The sequence below is a fragment of the Aquarana catesbeiana genome, linkage group LG01 (assembly GCF_042186555.1).
Source record: "Aquarana catesbeiana isolate 2022-GZ linkage group LG01, ASM4218655v1, whole genome shotgun sequence".
Lineage (NCBI taxonomy): Eukaryota > Metazoa > Chordata > Amphibia > Anura > Ranidae > Aquarana > Aquarana catesbeiana.
This window is the reverse complement of record NC_133324.1, coordinates 109,334,062-109,355,441: the sequence shown is the minus strand read 5'-3', so window position 1 is coordinate 109,355,441 and position 21,380 is coordinate 109,334,062. Positions and strand designations below refer to the sequence as shown.

Below are 21,380 nucleotides of genomic sequence, written 5' to 3'. Positions count from 1 at the left end.
TAACAGGGTGGTAACTGGAGCCACTGAGTGATCAGGAAAGTGTCCTATCTCTTCAAGATAAGACCAATGGACATCCTAGGGTCTAATTAGAACGCAGTAGCGGGTTGCGGTCCTGCTGGATCCCAGTGCATCACACTATTCTTTATTTTTAAACAAACTTTATTGAAATATCACACAGACATTTCAATAGGTTCATTTGGCTACCGTGCTGTGTGAGGCGGTGGATTGTCTCCCACTGCACTGAAAAAAAGTAGTGCATACGCTACTTTTTTTCAGCGCACATCACCCGCAATGCAGTGGTGTTAACCAGGCATATAGGAGACAAGTTATTTTACCTTGGCTTGTGGGTGGGACTGTGCTGAAATAGTGGCCCAACACAGTCCCACTGCACCTGGTGTAAATGTACCCTAAGGGCCCTTTCACACTGGGGCGGTTTGCAGGCGCTATTGCGCTAATAATAGCGCCTGCAAACCGACCTGAAAGTGCCGCTGCTTTGTCTCCTGAGGGCTTTCACACTGGATCGGTGCGCTAGCAGGACGGGAAAAAAAGTCCTGCTAGAAGCATCTTCAGGGCGGTGAAGGAGCGGAGTGTATACCGCTCCTTCACCGCTCGTGCCCATTGAAAACCATTGGACAGCGCGGCTTTACTGCCGGCAAAGCGTCTCTGCAGAGGCGCTTTGCAGTGGTTTTTAACCCTTTCTCGGCCGCCAGCGGGGGGTAAAACTGCCCCGCTAGCGGCCGAATACCGACGGTAAAGCGCCGCTTACAATAGCAGTGCTTTACCGCCGACGCTGCCCCCGCCCCAGTGTGAAAGGGCCCTTAGTGAACTTTTTTTTTTTTGGTTACATACAGTTTTTGGTTCACTTTCAGTGCTTTTGTGTCAAGGCTGGGCTCAGCCCTTCCTTCTCAGCTGTCGGCTAATTGCCAGCTCTCTTTTCTCCACAGTGACTCACCTGTTGATGATATCCTGCTCGTCAGTCCTGCCTACTTAAGCTGTCCAGCCCAGATGATCTCTGCCTTCGCCTTGGTCAAATCTCTAGAGACGCTTTCCTGTGTTCCTGTTAAAGACTTGCTTGGCTCACATTCCTTCTGACAGAAGTCGCTGTGTCGGCCGTACACACTCGGACAGACCCGCCCTACTGGAAGTGAGAGCAGTGACTGGAGGTGTAGTCAGCGCGTCTGGATGACCTAATTCTATTACGAAACGCGCAGGGCGGAGCAGGAGGACGAGCTGACGTCACCTCCAGTCACTGCTCTCACTTCCAGTAGGACGGGTCTGACCGAGTGTGTACGGCCGACACATCGGACTTAAGGCTTATCTTATGAAGCGACTTCTGTAAGTGTGTTTTTGTCCATGTTACTTAGTGTAAAACCTTTTAAAATTTATTAAGTAACATGGAAAAAACACACAGAATTTTGCTTCATAAGATAAGCCTTAAGTTCGATGTGTCGGCCGTACACACTCGGACAGACCCGTCCTACTGGAAGTGAGAGCAGTGAATGGAGGTGACGTCAGCGCGTCATCCTGTTCCGCCCTGCGCGTTTCGTAATAGAATTATGTCATCCAGACGCGCTGACGTCACCTCCAGTCACTGCTCTCACTTCCAGTAGGGCGGGTCTGTGTACGAGTGTGTACGGCCGACACATCGGACTTAAAGCTTATCTTATGAAGCGACTTCTGTAAGTTTTCCGCCCTGCGTGTTTCGTAATAGAATTACGTCATCCAGACGCGCTGACGTCACCTCCAGTCACTGCTCTCACTTCCAGTAGGGCGGGTCTGTGTACGAGTGTGTACGGCCGACACATCGGACTTAAAGCTTATCTTATGAAGCGACTTCTGTAAGTGTGTTTTTGTCTTACACTATAGTTTTACACTATAGGAGTTTCCATGTTTTGTTACATGCTACGCATTCCCTATGAGCCTGTCCATCTAATATGATGATCCGAGGACCCAGCGGCAGACCAGCACGGGTGATACATTCAGAATCACAGCTATCGTGCTTTTCATGATCCTCTGTAGTGGGGGATCATGTCTGTTTGGTAAGAAGTAACCCCTTCTATACCGGTGGTGGATCACATCTTTACGTCACATAGTGGATGAAGATCATCTCATGTGGACGTTTTTGTTTTTTCTGGTTTTCCACGGGTGGATGATATTTGCTGTTATTATTCACAGAGACCTATATACAATTTTTTGAACTTTACACATATTCAAGTTCGTTTATCACTTGATTATTCTGTCTTTTGGTTTTGTTTTCCCACTCACATGTTTGTGATTGGGGTCTTTGGGTTATATGTTAATCTTTGTATTGCAGTAATTATCAATTTCTTCACTCTCATTTATCATTTATGGTTTATATTTACAAATCGGCGCGATTCTTATGTTTCTATATCTAATTACTATATGGGTGTCATATAATAGAATTGCGGCTTTTTCACATTTTAAATCTGGTTTGGTCAAAGGTTCACACATTTGAGCTATCCACCTATACACACCTCAGCGCAGTTTTTTTTTTCTCCTATATTTTCTAACATTCCTTCTGGCTCCAGATCCTGCTTACTACGCTCATCTCTGGCTCCCTGACGTTTTGGTTCTCTAACTATCCGTTCCGGTTCCTGAACTCTGACTATGTTTTGACTATGTTTACCTTTTTATTATTATTATTATTATTATTATTATTAAACAAGTGTGATTTAACTGTACTTCTGTCTTAGTCTGATTCATTTTGACATTTTGTTTGCGCACTGTGCCAAAGGCTTGCAAAAAAAGAAATCCCTGCGTGTTTGTCTGTATCCATGTGGGAAAGTGAGTCTAATGGGAGTGGTTTCATAATTATCAGCTGTGTACCTGCAGGGCTCTAATGAGGAAAGCTGCTGTGCCTGCATCCCTTTAGATGTGATTTCCTATTGGGAGTATCTCACCAAAAATGATTTTTCTGTTGCAGAGGATGCCTTTAATCTGACTTTTATCTTAGTGCAGACTTCTGGGAAAAGCAGTGAGCCAATCACACAAGCAGGAAATGATGTTTTTGGGGGGCGTTCTGTACAGATTTTGTGTACAGAACACCTCCAGGTAACCATATTACAATGCATTTTTAGAAAATTACAGAGCTACAGATTGAAAAGGAAAGGTAATTTATTAAAATTCAATTACAATATGACTTGTGTCGCAAATGTACACGCTATATTATTTTTTCTTTATTTCCAATTTTTTCCCCACAAAAGTGGAGTTACCCTTTAAAGTATAACTAAAGGCAAGACTTTTTTTTTTTTTTTTTTTTTTTTTTTTTTTTAGTTTTGGATAGAGTTCAGAGGTTAGATATTTTAGGGAGATTCACCCTCTCTATTTGTCCTGTTTACCATTATCATTGAAAGTGAAAGTAAATGTAAATCCCAAATTGTGGGCTGTCCCCAGAAAAGTAATAGAGGGGAAATCTTCCAGTGGGGACACTAGTCTTGGCGATCTGGGGGTCCCCAAGGAATTCCCTTAATTTGCATGGATTTCCTCTCACTTTCTGTTTGGCTATGGGACAGGAAATGAGGGGAACTTTCCGCGATGGGACCATAACCCTCCCTTGCTCTATCCAAAATGGAAAAAAAAAAGTTTTGTCCATAGTTCTACTTTAACCCAGCAGGCTCCTGGTAATAAGTAATTCATTTATGCATCAGTTTAAAGCGGTAGTAAAGCCCGCTTTTTACCTACAGGTAAGCCTATAATAAGGCTTACCTGTAGGTAAAATGAATATCGCCTAAACTTGCACAGTTTAGGAGATATTCACCCTGGATGCAGCCAGTGATGTCATCGCTGCTCCAGCAACTTACATTGTTGGAGTCCACGAACCCGAGGGAAAATGCCAGCGCTGACAGTGCGCTGCTGGAGGGCTTTGTTCTAAGGTAAGTATTTCATAGTGTGCTGGTATGCAATGCATACTAGCACATTATGCCACTGTTCTACAGGTGGTGTTTTTTTTTTTTTTTAACTCCACTGCGGTTTACAACCAATTTAACTATAAAGTGTCCCTTTTGCTATTAAAGTGGAAGTAAAGTTGATGTGTAATCAAATAGCTCACAAGCAGGGTATTTATAACAGAAGTGACCTGCCATACATGCATCCTTCTGCCTGTCAGCTGTCATGTTCAGTGAGCCATGCATGTGCAGCTCATATGCCCCCCTATCCGTGCCATGGTGATGTGACTCCCATGCACATGTGTGGGTGTGGCGTTATCGCGGCCTGGCCTATTAAGTGGCCGAAGGCATGGGACCCGGAAGGAAGACTGGGCGAAGATGGAAGCACCGGGGACTCACCGGATCGGTCCCAGCTCTGCGCTGGAGGACACCATATGACAGCTAAGTCTGCCATAATGTACTAATGTGCTGTGCATACCATTATGTCATAACCCACCCGGGGGCCTTAAAAAAAGAAAAGAAATTAAAGGGGACTTTACTTCCACTTTAAAACAATGAGTTTTGACTATCATAAAGTCGGAAAAATACAGTGAACTGTCACGTCCACTTTATTTCCTTTGTAGTAGCAGTTATTCATCCTATTTAGAGAAGTGGCCTCCCACACTCAGCAGTTTCCTTGCTCTTTGCTTCGACCAGAACCCTCAACTCAGCACTCTGCACTCACACTTCTTCCCTGACTCATACACCCGGCCAACCAAACAAGGCTCACGTGGCTGCGCGCTGCATTGTGGGATTTGTAGTTCAGAGTCCTCGCTGTACTGTGGCAACTGCCCTGCGAAGGACTACAACTCCCGGAGGCCCGGAGTCGGCCCGCCTGTGCTGGTTCAGCTGTATCCTGTTTTGAAGAGCACAGGGAAGTTGCAGAGTCTGGGAGCAAGTTGGTGCAGAGGAGTGAGCGTACAGTGTGAAAGGTACATAATTCAATCGTTCTGTCTCTCCAATGTTTTCTTTAATATTGTAATTCAGGCTGTGATTAAAAGCTTATAAGCATTTAGCTCAGCCGTGTAGATTTTGCTGTATTGGAAGCTGTAGTACAGGCAGCAATCACCTTTATATGTGACACATAGTGCATGGAGCTGTGGGGTAATGTATTCATTCCCTGTAGGCTGCATACATGTTGATATAACACAGTTATGGATGGAGTTTATCTTTGCGAATAATTACACAGTGACAACGGCTGATAATCCTTCTTTTTTTTTTTTTTAATTGTTTTTATGTTGTCGCTATCTCATGTAATGCTGCGCAAAGTGTGCGCGGGGGGCTCGGAATATATGGAATGATATACAAAGAGCAGACACACAGTACAAACAACATACAGTATTGAGTGTCAACACTGCCCTGAAGAGCTTACACTCTAAAGAATATGGGCTTGATTATTATTATTATTATGCAGGATTGTTATTCCAAAAGGGCTTTACAATATAAAGGTAGACAGTACAATTACAGTACACAATAAAAAGGATGGAAGGGCCCTGATCATGAGAGCTTACAATCTAATAATTATGTGCTTTATTGTAGGAAAAGTGTCTGTGACCTTTGTTTGAAATTTATGGATTGTTGTCACTGGTGCATTTGCATGTGTTATTTAAAATGCAGTAAAATTATGTATAGTACCTCATATAATGTGCACCATGCATGCATTTTTATATGCGTTAATGTCCATGTAGCCTTTTGGAAAATATGTACAAAATACAGGAAAAAAAATATATACAGTCAGACCTATAAAAAAAATAAAAATAAAAACTTTTTCAGACAGGAAAATGGTCCCTAAGGGGTAAACTGGTTACTATGCTATAGATGAATTTACAGTGTGCAATGCATTTCGTATTCAAATATTTTATTACATTGAGTATCACAATAGCCATCACATGAAACATAACACTCATCATAAACAGGGAATGCTTCCTACAGGTAGTGATACAAAAACAAGTGCCGTTAACATGTCAGAACAAACAACGCTATACACTATAGGCCAATAAAATTATGCACAAATTATATTCTATCAAATGATGGCTTTAAGCAATCTAATAGCTAAAGTAGAGGTAGAGAAACCTAAAGAGCTGAGATTCAGGTGGCCCACCCCTGCCATGGCCCAGGGGAAAACTAGGATGTGCAATAAATTTCATAAATATCCAGGCTTGATGCTTTTCACCAGATAGAGGCATCATAGATGAGTTTGGGTCTTAGAAGGATACTAGTCCAAATCACCCAAGCTATCCTGTCAAGAAGCTGTCATTGCGGATTGCCAATCGTAAGCGGCTGAAGCATTCCCCACCCCACAGCCACGCGTATACAAGGGGTGTATACACACAGCTGCACGTGGGAAATGCCTTGGATGCATATGATTGGCAATTCAAAGTAACAGCGTTCTGATGGCATAACTCAGATGGGTTTGTATTAGTATCTAAACACAACTGAGCTCATCCCTGATGAGCACCATGGGTAGGTAAGTATTCTTAACAGTAAGGCCCCTTTCACACATGCGGACCGTTCATTACTTCAGTTCAGTCACGTCAAAATGGATGAAGTGTTCATCAGTTTTTTGTCAGTGCTCATCATATTTTTTATTTTTTTTTTTACATTAACTACCAATGAAAAAACGGATGAAAAACTGACCTACGTCCGCTTTTTGTCCGATCTGTTTTTTTTTTAACGGAAGAAAAATAGAGCTTTGATCAGTTTTAAAAAAACGGATGATGACGGGTGCAGATGTAAACTTAGGCCCCTTTCACACAGGCGTTCCATTTGTCAGTTTTTCATCTATCAATGGATCTCTATGAAAAATTTCATGTTGACAAATGTGGATGTAAACGGATGATTATCCATTTTTCCATAGAGTTGCGTTGATGTCCGCTTTTCATCCGTCAACGGATGGATAAAATACTGACAAACGTAACGTGTGAAGGGGGCCTTAAGTGTATGTAAACCCCAAATTTATTTTTCAGTATTTATGCCATGTATGTATACCGTTTTCCTAAAGAATAAGGATGAGCTCAGGTGTGTTCGGATCCTGGTCCAAACCCATCTGAGCAATCCCCTCAGAAAGCGGACACTGTACTGGGCCAATAAGGGCCCTTTCATACTGAGGCGGTTTGCAGGCGCTATTGCGCTACTAATAGCACCTGCAAACCGACCCGAAAGTGCCGCTGCTTTGTCTCCAGTGTGAAAGCCCTGAGGGCTTTCACACTGGAGCGGTGCGCTAGCAGGATGTGAAAAAAGTCCTGCTAGCAGCATCTTCGGAGCGGTGAAGGAGCGGAGTATATACCGCTCCTGCCCATTGAAATCAATGGGACAGCGCGGCTATACCGCCGGAAAAGCGCCTCTGCAGAGGCGCTTTGCGGTGGTATTTAACCCTTTCTCGGCCGCTAGCAGGGGGTAAAACCACCCCGCTAGTGGCCAGATACCGACGGTAAAGCAACGCTTATAATAGCGGCGCTTTACCGCCAACGCTGCCCCCGCCCCAGTGTGAAAGGGCCCTTAGTGTCCATTGCATATCTTGCCCCACAGCCGCATGCATACATGCCCATTGTCACTCACGTGGGACCAGAACACGCCTGATGAGTTCTTGCTGGAAAAAAATATTTTAAGCAACAGACAGTATGGATTCATGAAAGACAGAAGTTGTCAAACAAATCTGATTTCTTTTTATGAGGAGGCAAGTAAAACCTTGGACAGAGGGGTGGCTGTGGATGTGGTATACTTAGATTTTGCAAAAGCGTTTGATACAGTTCCCCACACACGACTAATATGTAAAGTGAAGTCTACAGGCTTGGAAATATCAGTTTGTAAATGGATAGAAAACTGGCTAAAAGACAGAATTCAGAGGGTAGTGGTTAATGACTCTGAATCGTCTAAGGTTATCGGTGGTGTACCCCAAGGTGCAGTGCTGGGACCCTTAATTTTTAATATCTTTATAAATAATATTGGGTCTGGGATTAAAAGTACCATTTCTGTCTTTGCAGATGACACTAAGCTATGCAGTGGAATAACATCCTTACAGGATGTCTCCAATTAACAAGCCGACCTCAATGCACTGTCTAATTGGGCAACTATGTGGTAGATGAGGTTTAATGTTGATAAATGTAAAGTTATGCACTCGGGGGCTAAGAAAATTCATGCATCATATATACTAGGGGGGGTACAACTGGGGGAATCCATAGTGGAGAAGGATCTGGGGGTTTTGGTAGATCATAAGCTCAATAATAGCATGCAATGCCAAGCTGCGGTTTCCAAAGCGAGCAAAGTCCTTTCTTGTATTAAGAGAGGTATGGACTCCAGAGAGAGAGATATCATCATTTTGCTCCTGTACAAATCATTAGTAAGACCTCATCTGGAATATGCAGTTCAGTTTTGGGCACCAGTTCTTAAAAAGGATATCGGGGAACTGGAGAAAGTGCAGAGAAGGGCAACCAAACTGATAAAAGGCATGGAGGAGCTCAGCTATGAGGAAAGATTAGAGGAACTGAATTTATTCTCTCTTGAGAAGAGGAGGTTAATATGACCAACATGTACAAATACATAAGTGGGCCATATAGTGAACTTGGTGTTGAGCGATTCACTTTAAGGTCATCACAGAGGACAAGGGCTCTTTACTTCTAGAGGAAACAAGATTTCATCTCCAAATACGGAAAGGTTTCTTCACAGTGAGAGCTGTGAAAATGTGGAATAGGCTCCCTCCAGAGGTGGTTCTGGCCAGCTCAGTAGATTGCTTTAAGAAAGCCCTGGATTCTTTCCTAAACGTATATAATATAACTGGGTACCAACATTTTATAGTTGATCCAGGGAAAATCCGATTGCCTCTCTGAGATCAGGAGGGAATTTTTTTCCCCTGCTGTAGCAAATTGTATCCTACTTTGCTGGGGTTTTTCGCCTTCCTCTGCATCAACTGTGGTTATAGGGTTGTGTGTATGGGATTGTATAATATTATTTTTTTATTTAGTTATACATTTTTACAGGGCTGTAACTGAATACAATTTTTGTGTTCGATTAATCACATTTTTAAAAAAATCGATTAATCGACTAATTTCGATTAACTATAACGCGCGTATAGATCCAACTACTTTTAGCTGATTTTACACCGTTGTTATGGCAACGGCCAAAGCGGGGCATGGCTAGGACGTCACACATCTTAAACTCCGCCTCACCGTGCCCATCATCGCAGCCTCACCGTGCCCATCATCGCAGCCTCACCGTGCCCATCATCGCAGCCTCACCGGTACATCGAGCCACACCAGAAAGGAAGAGGGAGATTAGGGAAGTAAACAAGTGGCTGAAGAGCTGGTGTAGTAAGGAGGGGTTTGGGTTCCTGGAGGACTGGGCCGACTTCTCAGTTGGTAACCGGTACTATAGAAGGGACGGACTGCACCTAAATGAGGAGGGTGCAGATCTGCTGGGAAGGAAGATGGCCAAAAAGTTAGAGGGGTTTTTAAACTAGGCGATGGGGGGGAGGGTCCAGAGGCAGAGATAGCCAGCGCGGAAGATATTCCAGAGGCTAGTATTGGGGGCATTAGTGGTAGGTTAACCAAAGCACAAAAACACAAGGTGAGTATAGTAGCAAGTCCTAGTTGCAATCTCGAAACACCCAATACGAGGACAATATGCGACCGGTCTAAACTATGTGGCATGTTCACCAATGCCAGGAGCATGGCGGACAAGATGGGTGAACTAGAGATACTGTTGTACGAGGAGGATTTGGATTTTGTGGGAATTTCAGAGACCTGGTTCAACAGCTCTCATGATTGGCTGGCAAACATTCAAGGGTATACCCTATACCGCAAGGATAGAGAGGGTAAAAAAGGGGGAGGGGTATGCCTATATATCAAGAATAATGTACAAGTGAATGTGAGAGATGACATCACTGAGGGAGCTAGAGAGGAGGTGGAATCCTTATGGGTAGAGCTCCAAAGGGATAAAGCTAAGGGGAAAATAATACTGGGAGTATGCTATAGGCCCCCAAACCTGAGGGAGGAAGTGGAGACGGATCTCCTATCACAAATTGGATTAGCAGCAAGAATGGGAAGTGTTATCATAATGGGGGATTTTAATTATCCAGACATAGACTGGGCGGAGGGAACCGCACATTCATTTAAGGCTCGCCAGTTCCTTAATGTCTTGCAGGACAATTTTATGGGTCAGATGGTAGACGCACCAACTAGAAATAAAACATTACTGGATCTACTGATTACCAACAATACAGACCTGATCACGGATGTGGAAATGCGGGGCAATTTAGGTAACAGTGATCACAGGTCAATTAGTTTCAGTATAAATCACACAAATAGGAAACATAAAGGGAATACAAAGACACTGAATTTCAAAAGAGCCAACTTCCCTAAACTACAAACCTTGCTAAAAGGCATAAACTGGGATAAAATATTAGAAACAAAGAATACGGAGGAGAGATGGGTTTGCTTTAAGAGCATATTAAATAAGGGCATTAGCCAATGTATCCCATTGGGTAATAAATTTAAAAGAGCGAACAAAAGTCCTGGATGGCTTAACTCCAATGTAAAAATGCATATAAAAGCAAAGGAGAAGGCCTTCAAAAAATACAAGGTTGAGGGATCATCCTCAGCATTCAGACTTTATAAAGAATGCAATAAGAAATGTAAGCGTGCAATTAGGACAGCTAAGATAGAACATGAAAGACACATAGCGGAGGAGACCAAAAAAAATCCCAAGAAATTCTTTAAGTATGTAAACAGTAAAAAAGGGAGGACAGACCATATTGGCCCCATAAAGAATGAGGAAGGACATCTGGTTACAAAGGATGGGGAGATGGCGAAGGTATTGAATTTATTCTTCTCCTCAGTCTTCACGAGTGAATCGGGGGGCTTCAGTAACCAAAACTGCAGTGTTTATCCTCATGACACAACACAGGAAGCACCTACATGGTTAACAGAGGACGGAATTAAAATTAGACTTGAGAAACTTAACATTAATAAATCACCGGGACCAGATGGCTTGCATCCGAGGGTACTTAGGGAACTCAGTCAAGTGATTGCCAGACCGTTGTTCCTAATTTTTACAGATAGTCTACTGACTGGAATGGTACCAGCTGATTGGAGAAAAGCCAATGTAGCACCTATATTTAAAAAGGGCCCAAAATACATCCCTGGGAATTACAGACCAGTTAGCCTAACATCGATAGTATGTAAACTCTTGGAGGGGATGATAAGGGACTATATACAGGATTTTAGTAATACGTACGATATCATTAGCAGTAATCAGCATGGATTCATGAAGAATCGTTCTTGCCAAACCAATCTATTAACCTTCTATGAGGAGGTGAGTTGCCATCTAGATAAAGGAAGGCCTGTAGACGTGGTGTATCTGGATTTTGCAAAAGCATTTGACACAGTTCCCCATAAACGTTTACTGTACAAAATAAGGTCTGTTGGCATGGACCATAGGGTGAGTACATGGATTGAAAACTGGCTACAAGGGCGAGTTCAGAGGGTGGTGATAAATGGGGAGTACTCAGAATGGTCAGGGGTGGGTAGTGGGGTGCCCCAGGGTTCTGTGCTGGGACCAATCCTATTTAATTTGTTCATAAACGATCTGGAGGATGGGATAAACAGTTCAATCTCTGTATTTGCAGACGATACTAAGCTAAGCAGGGCAATAACTTCTCCGCAGGACGTGGAAACCTTGCAAAAAGACCTGAATAAATTAATGGGGTGGGCGACTACATGGCAAATGAGGTTCAATGTAGAAAAATGTAAAATAATGCATTTGGGTGGCAAAAATATGAATGCATTCTATACGCTGGGGGGAGAACCTCTGGGGGAATCTAGGATGGAAAAGGACCTGGGGGTCCTAGTGGATGATAGGCTCAGCAATGGCAGGCAATGCCAAGCTGCTGCTAACAAAGCAAACAGAATATTGGCATGCATTAAAAGGGGGATCAACTCCAGAGATAAAACGATAATTCTCCCGCTCTACAAGACTCTGGTCCGGCCGCACCTAGAGTATGCGGTCCAGTTCTGGGCACCAGTCCTCAGGAAGGATGTACTGGAAATGGAGCGAGTTCAAAGAAGGGCAACAAAGCTAATAAAGGGTCTGGAGGATCTTAGTTATGAGGAAAGGTTACGAGCACTGAATTTATTCTCTCTGGAGAGGAGACGCTTGAGAGGGGATATGATTTCAATTTACAAATACCGGACTGGTGACCCCTCAATAGGGATAAAACTTTTTCGCAGAAGAGAGTTTACCAAGACTCGTGGCCACTCATTAAAATTAGAAGAAAAGAGGTTTAATCTTAAACTACGTAGAGGGTTCTTTACTGTAAGAGCGGCAAGGATGTGGAATTCCCTTCCACAGGCGGTGGTCTCAGCGGGGAGCATTGATAGCTTCAAGAAACTATTAGATAAGCACCTGAATGACCACAACATACAGGGATATACAATGCAATACTGACACATAATCACACACATAGGTTGGACTTGATGGACTTGTGTCTTTTTTCAACCTCACCTACTATGTAACTATGTCTGCCCATCATCGCAGCCTCACCGTGCCCATCATCGCAGCCTCACCGTGCCCATAATCGCAGCCTCACTGTAGTCAGTGCCTGTGTTACACAGTCTGCGGGCATCTCCCGCTGTGTGTCTCCGAGCTGAGTGTGAAAACTTTGGCCGCGCTGAGAGAAAAGTCCCGCCCTCCTCCTAGATCAGCTTGTGTGATAGACAGAACACTGCGTCTATCACATGAGCTGATCTAGGAGGAGGGCGGGACTTTTCTCACAGTGCGGCCAAAGTTTTCACATTCAGCTCGGAGACACACAGCGGGAGATGCCCGCAGACTGTGTATGACATATAGTGGAGGAGGGAGCGGAGCGCTGCGCTGCAGCCACAGCTTGGCCCAAAGTGGCCCCAGAGCAAGCAGCCTACCGATCAAAAAAAAAATTTTGATCGATCAAAAAAATTAACGATTAATCGAGGAATTAATCGTTAATTTCTGCAGCCCTACATTTTTATGTTTGAACTGGATGTCTTTTTTCAGCCTGATTAACTATGTAACTATGATTGGCTGCCGGGTTTGACAGCTTTTTGGTGGGATAGCTCAGGTGGGTTTGAACTCCTCCCTGAACTCACCTGAGCTCATCTTTACTAAATAATTATTGTCACCTTGCCCATTCAAGGCAAAATGACAGTATCTTTGTAAAGGGCCCCAACTCCCCCCCCCCCCCCCCTTCCGATACTTGCCTTGCCAGTACTCCTTTGGACCTCCTGCCTCTGTTGAAGCTAGCACTAAAAACATCGGTCTCAGCAATTATGAGGAGCAATGACTTCACTCCCTTGGTCATGTTGCAGTGCTTCAGCTTAGGCAATCGGCTGCTAGACTTAAAGTGATTGTAAAGGTTTGTTTAAAAAACAAAAAAAAAAACAAAAAAAAACATGGTATACTTACCACCTGTGTAAGGGTTTTGCACAGAGTGACCCTGATCCTCCTCTTCTGGGGTCTCCCAGCAGGGCTCCTGGCTTCTCTTCCGCATTGAGTGCCTCCATGGAGAGCCAAATTCCATGGGGGCACTCGTGCAGGCGTGCTCCCGAGTCCTGCTGCTGCATTCTATGACACAGACAGCATGACTCGGCCCCGCCCCCCTGGCTCCCGTGTCACTGGATGTGATTGACAGCAGCGGGACCCTATGGCTCGTACTGCTATCAAGCTATCCAATGAGGACCTGAGACTGCGGCTGGAGCTGCTTAGCTCCTTCTTGTCGCTGGAACGATCGGGTTCAGGTAAGTAAAAGGGGAGCTCTGGGGGGCAGCTGCACCAAAGAGGGTTTTTCACCTTATTGCATACAACTCCTTTAAATGAACAGTGGAAACATTTTTTATAAGTGGATGGTATGCGCTTCTTCTGTTGGTCTATATAACACTTCTGTTATTATATAGAAAGTCAAGTGGCAAACTAAAGGAGTGTGCATGAAAGGCTTTTAGTTTGCCACTGCACTTTCAATATGATAGAAGTGTGATATAGTAAACGCAGCACTGTTAATGGTGAGGCAGTGGTTAAAGTTGTTCTAAAGCCTGACATTTTTTGTACCTTAAATCGGTTGTAAACCCCTACCCAGTGCAGTAATGGGGCCTCAGGTGATGGCGATTAAACCAATCCTCCTGCATAAGTTGTATCTGTTTATCTGCTGTCTCATCTTCCCTACATCTCTGCAAAGTCCAGAATTTCTATAGCTTGTATGAGCTGTAAAAAAAAAGGGGGCAAAGAGCTGAAAGCCGAGTTCAACCCAAAAGTGGAAGTTCCACTTTAAGGACTCCTCACCCCCTCCTATGCCACATTTGGCATGTCATTTTTTTGGTGGTGGGGGGTGGATACCTAGTTTTGACAGATACCCAGCTTCTGCTCGGGCTGCCTAAGTGACTCGAGCTGAAGTTCTCCTCTCCCCCTCCCTCCCCTGCAATCTTCTGGGACACATTACAAGTCCCAGAAGATTGCCCTGCCATTGAGGAGGCGCAGTGCGCACCCGGCTGTGAAGGTGCAAGCTGTCATAGCCGGGTGCCCACACTTGTGATACCGGGAGAGGCGAGAGAGAACCGAGGGTTCGGACAGCCGCATTGCTGGATCATGGGACATTTGAGTGTCTGTTTATTATGCCGGCCCCCCCAGCCCCACCGTTTTACTTACCTGACCCCTCGAAAGTCCCGCGCTCGCTCCCGACATCCTCTTTGCCTCTCAGCCTGGCCGTTGATTGGCTAGAGTGGATGGATTGAAAGCAGCGCAGCCATTGGCTTGCGCTGCTGTCAATCACATCCAATGACGTGGCGCGCCGGGGGCGGGGCCGAGTGATACAGTCAGTGGCTATGGCCGCCAGCTGTATCACGGGAGCGCGCCCGCAAGAACTAAACGCCATGCGAGAGAGCTCGCATGAAGGTGTTTAGTTCTTGCGGGGAGGAGCTGAGACAGCCGCCGAGGGACCCCAGAAGACCAGGTTCGGGGCCACTCTGTGCAAAACGAGCTGCACAGTGGAGGTAAGTATAACATGTTTGTTATTTAAAAAAAAAAAAAAAATTACCTTTACAACCCCTTTTAAAGGCTGAAGAATCGCTGTATACAATGCAGTGGTGGCATGATGCCAACAATACTGAAAAATAGACTAAACTTAGGTTTACATTGATGCGTGCAAAACACCGCATATGATTCGCATAGGAATTGCACTGCATTCCTGTGCACATCACATGCGATGTCTGTGCGGTGCGATTTGAGCCATATATTTTGTCGCAGTACCACTAAAAATCGCTGATCACCGCCATCACTAGTATAAAAAAAAAATTAATAATAGAAATGCCATAAATTTATCCCCTATTTTGGGGACGCTATAACTTTTGCGCAAACCAATCATAATACGCTTATTGCGATATTTTTGGTAAAAAAAAAAAACTTAGAAGAATACATATTGGCTTAAACTGATGAAGACATTTTTTTTTTTTTTTTTTATATTTATTATAGCAAAAAGTAAAAATTATATATATATTTTTTTTTTTCAAAATTGTCGGCCTTTTTTTGTTTATAGCGCAAAAAATAAAAACCGCAGAGGTGATAAAATACCACCAAAAGAAAGCTCTATTTGTGGGGAAAAACCCTCAATTTTGTTTGGGTACAGTGTGGCACGACTGCGCAATTGTCAGTTAAAGCGACGCAGTGCCGTATTGCATAAAATGGCCTGGTCATTAAGGGTGTAAATCTTCAGGGGCTGAAGTGCTTAAAGTATCACAGCGTGGCATTTCATAAAGAACTAATGGCTGCAGCACAGTGCAATACTGTGTATTGCATTGTACCACGCTGTAGGGAAAAGAAGTACTTCATGCCGTAGTTTGTTTCTGTGAACGCCACTGCAACACCGTGGGGTACACTGGCCCATAATAGGGAATAAGGCTTTTTGCTTCATCCTAAATTAGGAGTCTGTTGAGCAAGGCTCTGGTGTGAATGGGCCCTAGTGTTTCAGACTCGGTTCATTTTGCATGCGATTTCCCTATGGTTCCCGAACCCACAAACGCGCTGTGTGTTTACATGTATGGGGAGCCATTGAGAATGTATGACAGCCTCGCGTTTTTTTTCACAGCAGTTCATTTTCACTGCTGATGGTTGTGGTTTGTGGGTGTGGGAATCGCTGTGATACCCACTAGCGTAGGTGTGAACTGAGCCTAAATAGATTTTTAATACTGTAAATCTATATATATCTATATATAAGTTAAATGGAGGCACTTCTAATTCCCCGGATCTTCCAAAGCACGTGACATGTCGACTCTTTATCATACCAACACTCTTCTGGTTTACAATTAGCTATCTTCTGAATTCCCCAGATAGATGTAACTATAAGCAATAAGTTACAAAAGGCATTCATTGTGAAGTTCACCAAACATTTTCTGAAGGTGCATCTTCATGATTCTTGTGTTTTTTCATTTATTTTTGGTGTAGCGATTGATTCACCTGCAATGAATGTAGAGCAGGTGGGTTGTCATGTGATGTAGGAAAGCTTTGTCAGAATCTATTCTACATGTTTGCTATCTGGCCTCACGTGCACTGCTGCTGGTAAACAGACAATTAGGAGAAGTTGGGTGTTTTTTTTTCAGCTGCCCCTCAACTCTCCTCTGTTAAATGTACACAAGGTCGTTTCTAGGCAGTTGAGTTTAGAAGCATTTTTTGGAACGCAAAAAAAATACGCTCAGGATGGATGTTCAGACTCATTTGAAATGGCAAATGCCTGTAACAGCTTATAAATGTGTGTAAACGCAGTAACTCGTGTTTAGCCGCATTTCGTTTGCAGAAGTTTTCATTTTTGGCTATTTTTAAAAACGCTTCTAAACGCAAATATGGCAAAACTAATGTTTTAGGCTTCATGTACATGGGACGTTTCTCAACCTCTCCTGAACGCTGGAACATCACAGCTAGTAATCCACCTGTGTTTTTGCTATCAGGAGCATTTACTAAGAGCCCTTTCACACTGGGGCGGGCGTCGGCAGGAAAGTGGCGCTATTGTAAGCGACGCTTTACCGTCGGTATGCGGCCGCTCGCGGGGTGGTTTTACCCCCCCGCTAGCGGCCGAGAAATGGTTAAAAACCACTGCAGAGGCGCTTTGCCGGCGGTATAGTCACGCCGTCCCATTGATTTCAATGGGCAGGAGCGGTATACACACCGCTCCTTCACCGCTCCGAAGATGCTGCTAGCAGGACTTTTTTTACCGTCCTGCCAGCGCATCGCTCCAGTGTGAAAGCCCTCGGGGCTTTCACACTGGAATGAAAGCAGCGGCACTTTCGGGTCGGTTTGCAGGCACTATTATTAGCGCAATAGCGCCTGCAAACTGCCCCATTGTGAAAGGACCCTAAAGATAACCTCAGGAGACCCTCCCAAATAATTAGAAAGCACTAAAAATAAGTATTAACTATTTCAGGCATTCTGTGAGAGAACAGTGTGAGTAGCAGCTGAGAAAGCGGTGTGCTTGTAGCTAGCTGTTCTTTTTTTGGTTGCTTTGTTAATATGGATCCCATGATGAGCATGTGTGAAGAAATGCTCCTGATGCTTTTGCTGAGGCTCCAAAGATGTAGAAAATTGCGTGAGAGGACCAGAGTTCATCGCTACTGGACACATCCATTGATGGCTCAACGCATGTCCACAGAATACTTTCTAATATGTATGTTCAGCTCTGTAATTACCCAGAGAAATTTTTTAATTTTACACGCATGTCAATTGCCACCTTTGACGTTCTCTTGGAAAAAAGTTAGACCCTGTCTAGTTCACATAACACGTGAGAGATTGATAGAGGGTTACAGGCTGGGGGAAGGAAGAGACCATTGTATGACTCTCATAGGGCTGGGAGATTTTCCCCAAAAAAAAAAAATCTGTGATTTTCTTAAAAAAAAACTTGATTTACATTTCGAATTGAGTTTTTTCTTTTTTGGACACTGCGCCGGTCCTGAGGAGCTGCAGGCAGGAGTTTAGGCGAGGCCGCGGCTTCGGCCTAATTCGCGACGTCCGGCCTCGCAGACTAGGCCGAAGCCGCGGCCTCGCCTAAAAACTCCTGCCCGCAGCTCCTCAGGACCAGCGCAGTGAAAAAAAAAAAAAATCTAAAAGAATCTATTTGCTTAAATTTTGAATCAATTTGACCTCTCAACTCGATTTAAGATTTAAATCGATTTTTTCCCCAGCCCTAGACTCTCATTAGTTAGCTAGAAAACTTTATAACATGTTGAGTCATAAGGAAATGCAAACAGCCAGACATTAGGGTCTCAAGCGCAATGTGGGGGTCATCAGGTTAAATTCCCAATGGTTGATGGGTGAGTGAAATTCCTATTCAATTTCAGCGTCAAATAATGCAAGTGGTGTATAGTACAGCATAATTGGCTGATGAGGGGAATATCACATGGTATATCAAGCTTGCATATAGTGATAATTGCGTTTTTGGTGTGTTTTTAGCATTTTTCAGGCTCAAAAGTAATAAATGAAATGTTTCCCTTTTTAAAAAAAACTACTAGATGAAAATGCTCCTAAACGCGGGTAGCCCTGTTTAGCTGCATTTGGCGTTTGAAATGCCTCTAAACACAGCTTTTGAATGCATTTTTTTTTTTTTTTTAGAAACTACTATAAACGACCCAGTGTATATGTGCAGATAAGATAACGGAGGAGAGTTCAGGGGCATTCGAAAAAAATGCCCAACTGCTCCTAAACGTCCGTTTACCAGTGTACAGTGTACATGAGATGAGGCTTTAAACGTCGGTTACTATTTATCAAGTTAAATCGTTCAGGAGAGGTTGTAAAAACGTCCCGTGTACATGAAGCCTAATGCCCCGTACACGATCCGAATATCGTACGACCGTTCTTGCTTAATAGTCGCAAGTAGAAATTGAATAGCTAAATAAAGTCATGAAAATTCTCGTGCGACAGACAAAAAAATCGGAAGTGATGTCATGTGTTGTAATGTATTTGTATTGTATTTTCGGACGACAACTATGCTGACTAAACGAAAATCGTACAATCTGGAACCGTACGAGGAAAATTTTCGGGTATGTCAGATCGAATAATATCGGATGAATGGTTGTGATCGGCTGTCGAAAGTAGTGTACACACGATCCAAATATCGTAGATCCTTCCTCGGACGACCGTTTTCGTACGATATTTGGATCGTGAGCTCGAGTGCTTTCACACTGGAGCGGTGTGCTTGCAGGATGGGAAAAAAGTTCTGTAAGCGCTGCCAAATCCTTTAACCCTTTTTTTGGCCGCTAGTGGCGGTTAAAAGCCCCCCATTATTGGCTGAAAAGCACCACTAAAACGACTGTAATGCGCCGCTAAAAATAGCGCCGCTTTAGCGCTGACGCCTGCCCCAGTGTGAAAGCGGCCTTATTGTAATAGAGAATTCTCATCTCCATAGAGTTAAATGGAAAATGCATAGGAGTTCAAAGACAAAGCGATTCCAGTGTGATTTTTCAGATTTTTATAGTGTCTTTCTGAGCTGATTTTAGGAGTAAGCGAGAATCGCAGCTGTATCCAAATCGCATTGGAGTCACACTTGAACCCGCATGAAGTCGCACTGGACATTATCCTTGAAATAACACTAAAAACCTCAGTCAAATCCCACTGCATAAGTGTGAACTCAGGCTTAGTGTGTTTTCAGTTTGAGGGGGGTGGAAGGGGAGAGATTGGCTTCAAAGCATACCTATGATAGAGGAGAGAATAAACGTACTATATACCAGCGCCTACCTAAAGACATTCCTGGGACCTGCTGCCTCTGGGTACAGCTGCTCATTGAGATGCATCAAAAGAGTCAGCTGTATGTGGTTGGGCAGCAGCGGTTGCCTAAAGCACTCATGTACACTGACATATGCTCCCAACATGGGCTCGTAATCCAAGGTATTACTGTAGTGTAATTTGTTCCATAAAAATGCTTGTGATCCAAAGCACTCGTATATCAAAGCGAGTTTCCCCATAGGAAATAATGGAAACTCAGATAATCGGTTCCACAGCCACTGCTTGTCTATGCAGTACCGCATGTGGCCAGAGGTGCGGGGGTGCCAGAGACACTTGGAAACAACTCGGAGACGTTTGGATACACTCGGGAACGGAGTGTCTCTGGCACCCCAGCACCTCTGGCCAAATGCGGTACTGCACACCCCAGCGGTTTGAATCCTGCCGGTCTTGCGAGTCGACGCTTGCAAAGTGAGTTGGGATTAAAAAAAAAAAAAATAGCTTGTATTGCGCAGTGCTCGTAAACCGCGTTACTCGCAATGTGAGGTTCCACTATATCTGCTTTTGGTGCGCATGTCGGTGCGCATGCGGGTGCTTCACGCAAACCCCGGAGCACAATTGCGTACAGCCGCATTTTCAGTACATCTCGATTGAGAGGCTGTATGTAGCAGGTCAGAAAGTCATTAAGTAGGCTCTGCACGATGTGCTGCAATGTGCGGGAAGTCTTAGGGCGGCCATGCACAGAGTGAATTTCTTTCGTTGCAGGAAAGAAATTTTGCTTGATTCCCCCATCAACAAAGACTGTGTTGATAGGGGAATCCCTCCTGCTGAGCTATTGTCTTCTCCTGGTGGGGGGGGGGGGGGCGGTAGGGGGAAGCCATACCCGCTGGGAGAAGACCGTGATTATCGCTAGCGGGTATAGCAGGCGCTAGTGATTATCTCAAGAGAATCCAGCAGGCTTGTTGTACCCATGAGTTATCAATCAAATTGGTACATTCAGCCTGCCCATTAGCGCTTTGAATCTCGGCTGATTCCTGTTGAACCGGCCAAGATTTGAACTGTGTACAGCCTGCCTTAGGCGTCTGAGTAGTGACTTGTCGTTTTAAACTGTGTATAAATTGTATGGAGAGTTGTAAACCATTGTTTTTAAAGGTACAGGTTTCAACTGTGTTGTGTATCTAAAACAGAAGTTGTTCAGCCTATGCAGAGCGCAGATACCTCCAGAATTGCTCATCAGGAGAAAAAAGCAAAGAACTTTCTAACCTGATTTACTTCCTTGAAAAGCCTCTGCCCAGGTCTGTTTGCAGGTACTTTAAAGACATGATATCAATTGATTAGTCCGAAGGGGGCCAGGTCAGTCCATTGTCTTGTCATGCGTATGGGTCCTTTAACCACTTCAGCCCCGGAAGAATTTACCCCCTTCCTGACCAGGCCATTTTTTGCGATACTGCACTGCGTCGCTTTAACTGAAAATCGCGCGGCCGTGCGACGCTGTACCCAAACAAAATTGACTTCCTTTTTTTCCCACAAATACAACTTTCTTTTGGTGGTGTTTGATTGATCACCTCTGCGGTTTTTATTTTTTGCGCTATAAACAAAAGAAGAGCGACAATTTTGTAAAAAAACACAATAACTTTTACTTTTTGCTATAATACATATCCCAAATTAAAAAAAAAAAAAAAAAAAATGTTCCTCAGTTTAGGCAGATATGTATTCTAC

General features: G+C 44.0%; 1 protein-coding gene across 1 annotated transcript in view; it reads left to right on the top strand.

Moving 5' to 3' along the window:
- The first annotated feature begins 4,747 nt into the window (after nucleotides 1–4,747).
- The window catches only part of SLC38A9 (solute carrier family 38 member 9), a 194,686-nt gene continuing 178,053 nt past the window's right edge, over nucleotides 4,748–21,380 (top strand). Inside the window, exon 1 of the mRNA XM_073622814.1 lies at nucleotides 4,748–4,876. The gene's annotated coding sequence lies outside the window, so the exon portion shown is untranslated. The remainder of the gene's footprint in view (nucleotides 4,877–21,380) is intronic.